This window comes from Bos indicus x Bos taurus, chromosome 4, assembly GCF_003369695.1.
Source record: "Bos indicus x Bos taurus breed Angus x Brahman F1 hybrid chromosome 4, Bos_hybrid_MaternalHap_v2.0, whole genome shotgun sequence".
NCBI lineage: Eukaryota > Metazoa > Chordata > Mammalia > Artiodactyla > Bovidae > Bos > Bos indicus x Bos taurus.
Genome location: NC_040079.1, coordinates 71,604,180 through 71,612,979, shown reverse-complemented (window position 1 = coordinate 71,612,979; position 8,800 = coordinate 71,604,180). Strand labels below are relative to the sequence as shown.

The 8,800-nt window shown below is 40.6% G+C and overlaps 1 pseudogene; it reads right to left on the bottom strand.

The window, feature by feature from the left end:
* Positions 1-6,195: 6,195 nt before the first annotated feature.
* LOC113891535 lies at positions 6,196-6,474 on the bottom strand (annotated as a pseudogene).
* Positions 6,475-8,800: the final 2,326 nt, after the last annotated feature.

Genomic DNA, 8,800 nt, shown 5'->3' with positions numbered 1-8,800 from the left:
AGAGAAATATTGTATGTTTTCACTTACGTGTAGAACTTTAAAAATAAAACAAATATAATAAAACAGAAATAAACTCATAGATACAAACTAGTGATTATCAGTGGGGAAAAGGGTGGGAGGGCAAGATAGGGGTAGTGGATTAATAGGTACAAACTACTATGTACAAAATAAATAAGCTAAAAGTATATATTGTACAGCACATGAAAAATAGCCAATATTTTATAATAACTATAAATGAAGTATAATCTATAAAAATTTGATTCACTATATTGTATACCTGAAACTAATATAGTAAGTAAACTATACCTCAATAAAAATAACATATAAATAAATAAGATGCAAGGATGTAATATACAGCATAAGAAATATAGCCAATATTTTATAATAACTTCATATGGAGTACAATCTATAAAAAATATTAATCATTATGTTGTACAGCTGAAACATATTATAAATCAACTATTCTTCTTTAGAAAAACGAACAGTGGACTTCTTGGTGATCCAGTGGTTAAGAATCCTCCTGCCAATTCAGGGAACATGGGTTCTATCCCTGGTCTGGGAAGGATCCTACATGATAAGGAGTAACTAGGCCTGTGCACCACAACTGCTGAGCCCAGTGCTCTGGGCTCTTGAACCACAACTACTGAGCCTGAGTGCTACAACTACTGCAGCCCTGAGCCCTAGAGCCCATGCTCTGCAACAAGAGAAGCCACCACAGTGAGGAGGCTGTGCACCACAGTGACGAGTAGCCCCCCACTCACTGCAACCAGAGAAAGCCCAAGGACAGCAGTGAAGACCCAGAGCAGCCATACATACATACATTTAAAAAAAATTTTTTTAATGCTGCCAACCCTAGAAAAATTATTCTATATGGAGTGCCCCATTCTCAGTCAGTAGTTATGGAGTTTTTAAACCAGGAATTGCAAATCTAGTACCTCTAGGAGCCAGACATGGATAAGTGAGGTCAGCCAACTGAGGATTCAGGAGACTGGAGAGCACTACTGGGTCTCTACTGCAGCTGTTCCCTTGGTCCAGCTGGTTCCTACCTCACACCAGTGAGAACTGGTGTGGTCAGAATTTCTGAATTTTCAAGCAAACCCAGAAATAGGTTTACCCCAAATTATAAACATTAGCAACTAATTTTAATAATTACAAGAAAAATACAGCCGAATAAGAATTGTCTGGGGGCTGAAAAGGGTTTGAGAGCCCTTAGCTTGAGCCCTCCATGACAAAAGATAAATTTTATCCTACAGAGTTCTGAGAAAACTAAGTTTGGACCAGAGTCCCATAAGAATCCAACACTCTTAAGAATGCTTCAGTGGCTAGGATGTTTGAATGAGGAAGAGCAAAATGTCTGCAAACAGTTTTATTTGCCACGATGGGTGGGAATGCTCCTGGCATTTATCTAGTGGGCAGAGGCTAGTTGAAAGTTGAAAATGAAAGTCGCTCAGTCATGTCCGACTCTTTGTGAACCCATGGAGTCCATGGAATTCTCCAGGCCAGAATACTGGAGTGGGTAATCGTTCCCTTCTCTAGGGGATCTTCCCAACCAAGAGATCAAACCCAGGTCTCCCACATGCAGGTGGATTCCTATAATGCAGAGAACAGTTCCCACAGCAAATATTCATCCAACCAAAATGACAATAGTGCTGAGGTTGAGAAATCAGCTCTAAGGCACTGATTTACCCCCAGAATGACGCTCTCAGGCAAAGCTTAAAATGCAGCTCCTTGGGTTCCCACCCAGGCTACTCAGTCTTAGGCCCTGTGAGTAACACTCAGATACATACATTTTAGAAATCTGCCCTGGTGATGTTAATGCATGCTAAAATGTAAGAGCTATTGACCTAAAATAATAGAATCTAAAGAACTCATTTATATCTAGAGAACTACCATCAAATGTTTAGCAAGGATACATGTTTAATGATAACAGAGAAAACTTTTCAGCTGCAAAATACTGCAGAGACAAAGCAATAGTATCAGAATACTCCACCCACAATCACAACCTGCTCCAAAAAGACAGGGGAGTTATAAAGAAGATAAACTGTCTTCAAGGCTTTACCCTCTAAGTAGTAAAGATAATTTCCTAGACTGCTGAAGGTATTTTTTAAAAGTTTGTCAATATGAAAAACAAATCAGCTCTAAAAATCACAATTTTAAAGGCAATCTGTGTTCCTAAAGTATTGCAAATTCAAGAATTTGAAATTGAGATATATGAAATTAAAGAGAATTTATTATAAATATCCTTACTACCAGTACATGTCATAGCAATGGGAAACTAATTTAAGCTTTATAAAACAACCTGTATGTAAGTTTGTTTTGTCATGTTCTATTAACCCTAAAAGTGTAAATTTTAAAAGAAATACTGCCAGGAACTCTCCCTCTCTTGTGGGGTGCATTAGAAGCTCCCTCATTCCAGAAAGGGCAATAGATACACCTTCCTTCTTCTTTGTCCAATTAAGTCCCCTCTAGGAGTTGCTCTTATTCATAGAAGTGCATCCCACCCCTTGAAGGTCGGGAATGTGTGGTGGTCATCCCTAGGACATAAATGGAAAATTCAGCCCAGAAACATAAGTACAGATAAGGGGAGCTTTGTCCCTGGGTTGATGTAATAAGAATTTCAAGGCTGTAAACCCAGATAAGCAGTTTGAGAGAAACAACTTCCTGGGTAGTAAAATTATTGCCTTGTTTGCAAGAGTAAGTTTTTTCTGACTTGGGGAATAAAAGGCATTTTTGCAGACAGTCAAGCCCCCTGAACTCTAGAAAGGCATCTAGAAGATAAAGGGAGATAATGGAGAACGCTTTCGCACTCTGGTAAACTTACCTTGTTTATAACCTTTGTGCTAGCCTTTTTCATTTCTTTTGGAGGAAACCAAAGTTAAATTAGCCATACATAAGCCAAATTGCCATTACAGTATTGCTTATTCTCAAACTCAGATAAGCTTCTATGGTCTGGACTAACTCAGAGTAAAAAGGTTGAGAGACACAGTTTACCCTGGGGAGTAGCATTCTGGGGGGTTCACTCCCAGAAGCAGCAACACATATCCACAGAGGAAAGAGAGCCATCAAAATCCTTAGGACAAGATAACTAATAAGGACCTACTTATATAGCACAGGGAACTCTATTCACTACTCTTTAATGATCTATATGGGAAAGAAGCTTTAAAAGAGTGGATATATGTATATGTATAACTGATTCACTTGGCTGTGTGCAGAAAGTAATACTGTAAACTAACTGTACTCCAATAAAATTTTTTTAAAAGAAAACAAAATCAAAAACCAAAAATCCTTAGAACATTACATAAAGAACCCTCTCAGTTTAAACTTTTTCACAAAAATCCTTAGGACAGAAAAGACAAGATCCCCAGGGCCTCCCCTATCCTCCCAACATCACCCTATTGACATCCTTGATAATCACACAAGGCCACCCAGGCCCTTTTTTTGTCCTTGGGACTCTCATACCTTGTCTCAATGCTTATCCCTCGTAGTGTTCAAGGCTTTCTACCTCCCTCCCCAAAAGAGAGATAGTCAAGGCTCATTCTGCTCTGTTCTTTCAAGTTGAGGAAATTAATGTGACAGAACTCACTATTGCATAAAAAAAGCAATTTGTTACCTTTGTGGGGATTCACCTCCTAATTCACCTCCTAATATGCCACTTTGGCATCCTGATTATTTTGACTTAAGGTACTTGAGATTTGGTGCAAGAAGAACAGTCTGACCTACATATGACCTCCTGAAAGAGAGATAAATCTCCCATGTAAAAGATACCCTGTGGGCTTCCCTCTTGGCTCAGATGGTAATGAATTCACCTGCAATGCAAGAGACACAGGTTCGATCCCTGGGTCAGAAAGATGCCTGGAGAAGAGAATGGCAACCCACTCCAGTATTCTTGCCTGGAGAATTCCATGGACAGAGGAGTCTGGCGGGCTACCATCCATGGGGTTGCAGAATCAGACACAACTGAGTGACTTTCACTTCACTTCAAAAGGTACCTTGTAGCAGGAGGGCAGATGGCAGACCTCGTACACCATGTAATTACATATGTAATTACATGCTGTACCAGGTACATATGTAATGTACATATGTGTACACAGGTGTACCTGGTACATATGTAATTACATTTGTTTTTCTCTTGTTAATATGTCTTTCATTACTAGGGATTCTCAGCCAAGAAACTAGAAGGATAGAGAGAAAATAATTTTTCCTTTCCTACACCTCCTTCCAGAAAATATTTATATTTAAGAAGCTGTTAATAACAGAAAGATAATTGTTAATCCAACATAAGTGATCTGTAAAGGTAAATTTCCAAGGACCAAATCTCCCTCATGGAGATCTTCCACCCCCCAAATCATCTTGGGTAGTTAGAATGTAAGCCCTGGAAAGATGAATCTTGTAAAGCCGAGTCAGCTGGAGAGTTCTCTACTGTTAAAATCCCATTGAGAAATGGAAATGCCCTTCCCCAAGATTATGTTTGAAACAGAAAAATTAGATAGCATTATACCTGGAGCCTGCAGTACAAATTCCTTTATCCTCAAAAACAACAACAGTAAATTCCCAAAGAGAGAGCACCTCAAACTGAAAAAGTAACCAGTTATTTTCCATTATCTTTGCAGGGAATGAGGGGAAATAAGAAAGACTGTCTCTCCCTTGGCCTCGTTTCTGAACCAGCTTACCCATCTTTGAAGCTGAACGGCTTCCAATGCAGATATCACAGGTATTCATGGTCTCATTAACTAACTGTCTCTCCACTAAGAATAGCAATGGTTTTAAAGCAGGCTGTTATGTAAGGAAGACTTTTCTTCTGTTGTTATAATAAATATTAAGTTACAGAGCTGAGAATGTGACAAATATTTTCAAAACCACAAACAGAAAAGGCATCAATGAAAAAGAGCTGCAGCTCAGAGTGAAAACACTGGAGAACTGAGCCTCCCTCCTGCTCCAAGAGACAGTTTCTGCCCTTCAGGTTGTGCGGTCCCAGCTGAGGCAGGGAAAGGTAGGTCCAACAGCCTTTAGTAGTTTACAGCTGAAGACCATTTAGGTATCAACCTTTCTTGCAACAGAGAACCTAGGTGGCTTGTGGGTAGTGGGTCAAACACAAATTCTAATCTTGAGTCATGAGACTAATAAAGTTTAGCTCTAAGATATAGAATGAGTGCTCTGCCTGCCATTCAGGAAAAAAGGTATAAAAAAAAGAGGGAAAGAGAGATGTAGCACTTCAGCCCCACTTCTGTCACTCGGTTATCCTTATTCACTGAAGTGTAAGCTGTATGTGGCAGGGCCTTTTGTTTGTTCTACTCACTGCTGTATTCCCAGCACCAAAGCACTATTAGGCACTGAAAAAATATTTTCCAAGTGAATCAATATATTATTGTTGTCTTGAAGAAGTCAAACAGACAGCCCTCAGGGACTATTTCTTCTCTGATTATTTCCCTATTTGCCCCACAGCATCGGTACACTTGTTCAAAGAGCATGAGTGCCTGAGTGGCACTGTGTGAAAGAAGCTGATAAAATGTTGATGGTGATGCTCTGGAGGAAAGCCGCAAGGCCTGAAGGTACAGATGGGGGCAGGGTGGAGGGGGTAGTGGGTGCGGTGGAAGTTTTACTGGTCAGAAGGGAAGGGTGGCCAGAGCTACATGTGAACGCAGATATGCAGAGATTAGAAGAGAGGAGAGTGGCAAGGGCAGTGGCGGCGGCAGCCAACCAGGGGGAGTTTGTTTGACCAGAGCAGGAAGGCTGTTTAAGCAGCCAGTTTTCTGCTGGCTTTGGCCTGGAGCCTAGTGAAGATGAGCTACCAGCTACAAATGGAGCCAGGAAGAGGAGGGCAAGCAGAGGAAAGTTGAAGAATTAGGGCAGACTGGTCAAAAAGGACTGGCCATTTTAGCCTTCCATTAAAAAGAAGAGCAAGAGGGACAGAGAGCACAAATACCAGAAGAGAATCTTATCAGACGTCCTGGAGCTTCCATGATGGTCTCAACATTGTGTCCTTTTATTGTTTTATTGGAAGGTATCTTGGCCTTGGTTCTCTGAAAAATGAAGACTTTGGAACTGGTAAGTTGTTTTGTTTCATAAAAACTAATTTCTGTTTGTTTTTAGAAAGCCAATAGTAAAGTATATACTGTGGATTCTCAATTTCCCCATCATACAGTGTGAATGTGATGGTCAGGTTTCGAAGCTCCTGAATATCTTCTTTGGTATGGGTTACACTGTCTTTGGTGCCTCACGTGGAGGTGAGGGGCCATCCACCAACTTCACAAAATAATCCCATGATCCCAAAGCCACCCCCATGGTGATATCAATGTGTATCAAGTACTGGCCTTGCCCTGAAGTGGACTTAGCCATATATAAGTTGGATCTGAACTCCACATTGTGATCTCCCACTGCTATATCTTGGGCTTTTAAGAGAACCTCTTTCATTATTGGGGCCCCTGTTTTTTGGTCACTGAATTCCAGTTGAGCCAAAGCCTGGTCAAAGGACATTCCTCATATCAATTTTCCCAAATACCACATCTTTGCTGTACTTTGTCTTCAACAATGGTAGATTTCAGCTGGTATCTGAGAAAGTTCTCCAGGTAGTTGTGAAGAATACACAATTTTTTCTCCCATTTTCGAGAAATTTCAAGAGAAGCACTGGTGTGGATATATGATTAGGGTGAAATGTTGTAAGATTAAAGAAGCCCCAAGATCAGCTTCTCCCTCACATCCATAACACATCCAAACATTCTGATTTTGCAGCCACCATCTTTCCTGGGACTTATAAGTTGCTTATTTAGGAATATGATTTGGGGAGCAATAGGGCAGGACAGGGAAGGGGAACAGGGAGGGAAAGAGAATCAACACAAGGATATGAAACTGAGCTGACAATTGCTAAGGACAACTGGTGCTTTCTCCTGCCCAGACCTTTTGAAGAACTGATGGAAAGCTCCTCTGAACTGTCCACAGAGGGGAAGACATGTTAGAAAATTAACATTTATAACAGCATTACCTAATTTGTAGATGTTGGTCAAATTTTCCTCCTTGTCCTCTCCTATCCTTTTTTCATCCATGATCTAATCTGGGGTCAAATGTATTCACAGTTGCCCTGGCTCCTTCATGTCCTCTGATCTGCATGAGTTCCTCAGTCTTTCCTTATCATGACCTTGGCACTACTGAAGAGGACTGGCCAGTTATTTTACAGACTGTGACTCAGTTTGGGTTTGCCTGATAATGTTTCATGATTCAGCTGAGGTTGTACACTTTTGGCAAGAACATCTCAGAAGAAATATTGTACACTTAGTGCATCATTTGACGTTGATGTGTCTTACTAGTGGTGATGTTCATCTTGATCATCTGGTTAAGGTGGTGTCTTCTAGCTTTCTCTAGTGTGAAGTTATAATTTTCTCCTATATAACCAATATATATCCTGTGGGGAGATTCTTTGAGACTATTCAAATACCCTGTTTCTCCTTATACTTTGCTCATTGATTTTAGTATACATCAGTGGTTCTTACCTATAACACTTACTACTAGATACTGGCCTAATGTTGACTTTCTGTATTCTTCATTCCTTCTACATTTATCAATTGGAATCACAATCTAAGTAAGAGCTAAACTTGCCTTTAAATACCTCTGAGATTTTAACAGCCCTAGATAAATGTATTGGTTTGAGGCTTGGCTAAAGGAATAAGTGAGAAACCGAACTGATGGTGTGAGGAGAGGGAAATTAGGTACTTGCTGGTGGTTTTCATTTAGGGACCAATAATTTGACTTGTTTTGGGAACAGCCAGAGATGAGGAATGCATAGTCAGGAAGTGTTTCAGGTATGAAAGATAAAACAGCAGTGTTTTCTATAGTAAAAAGAAACACATTTATGCAGATATCCAAAGATTAATGTCAGAAGAGAAGAAGGGCATAAAGGTACCAGCTGCAAAGATGCAGAAGAAAAGCAAAGAAGAAAAAATAAACTTGATGCATCTGCTTACAGGAAGACAGAGAAGTTGTCTGAGGTGAAAAAAAAAGGGGGGTGGAGGAGAGATTTAAGAAGAAATGAAGGTTTTAGGTCACAGCTAGTGATCCCAGCAAAGAAAATTAGGAAAATTAGCCAGAGGTAGAAAACTCCAGAACCAAGAAAAGGAAAGAGATGGGTCTTGCAGAGTAGGAGTCTGACAGTCCCAGTTCAGGACAAGAGCCTTGTCACTAGGGATCTGGGAAGAAAGAAATGGAAGGGAGGGAAGAAAAGGGAGAAGGACAAATAGAATGTAAAGGGCATCCTGGCCATGAGTCTTTTAGTTATAGTGACAACAACTGAGCTCAAACCACCTTAAGCAAAAAGATACTTTGTGGGCTCCCAGACCTGGAAAGTTCAGGATAGGGGCTGACAGAGGGTTGCCAGCCCCCAAAACTCAAAGTTATAGGCCCATATCTCGCTCTCTCCTCCCTACCCCACCACACTATCTCTCAGTTCTTTTTCCTTTTGGGTGTTAGCCTTACTGCTTCCCATCTCAGATGGGCTTCCTCTGTGCAGACAGGGAAGATGGCTGCCTATATCACAAAGCTTCCACTGTCTCAGCTTGGCAGCCCTGGCATAAACACAGACTACTATATTCCAGAATCTCCTTGTCATGACCAAAGAAGAACTCTGATTGGCCCTTCTTGAGTCCCAGGCCCACACTTTGAACCAATCACTGCTTTTAGAGGGATGAAATATTGTATGACTGGCCAGGCCTGAGTTAAATGTTCACACAGTGCTTGGGAATCTAGGTGGGACCAGGATTAATAGAATCAATTAGGATGGCAGTTATCCAGAGTAAAGATAAGTGATCTTACC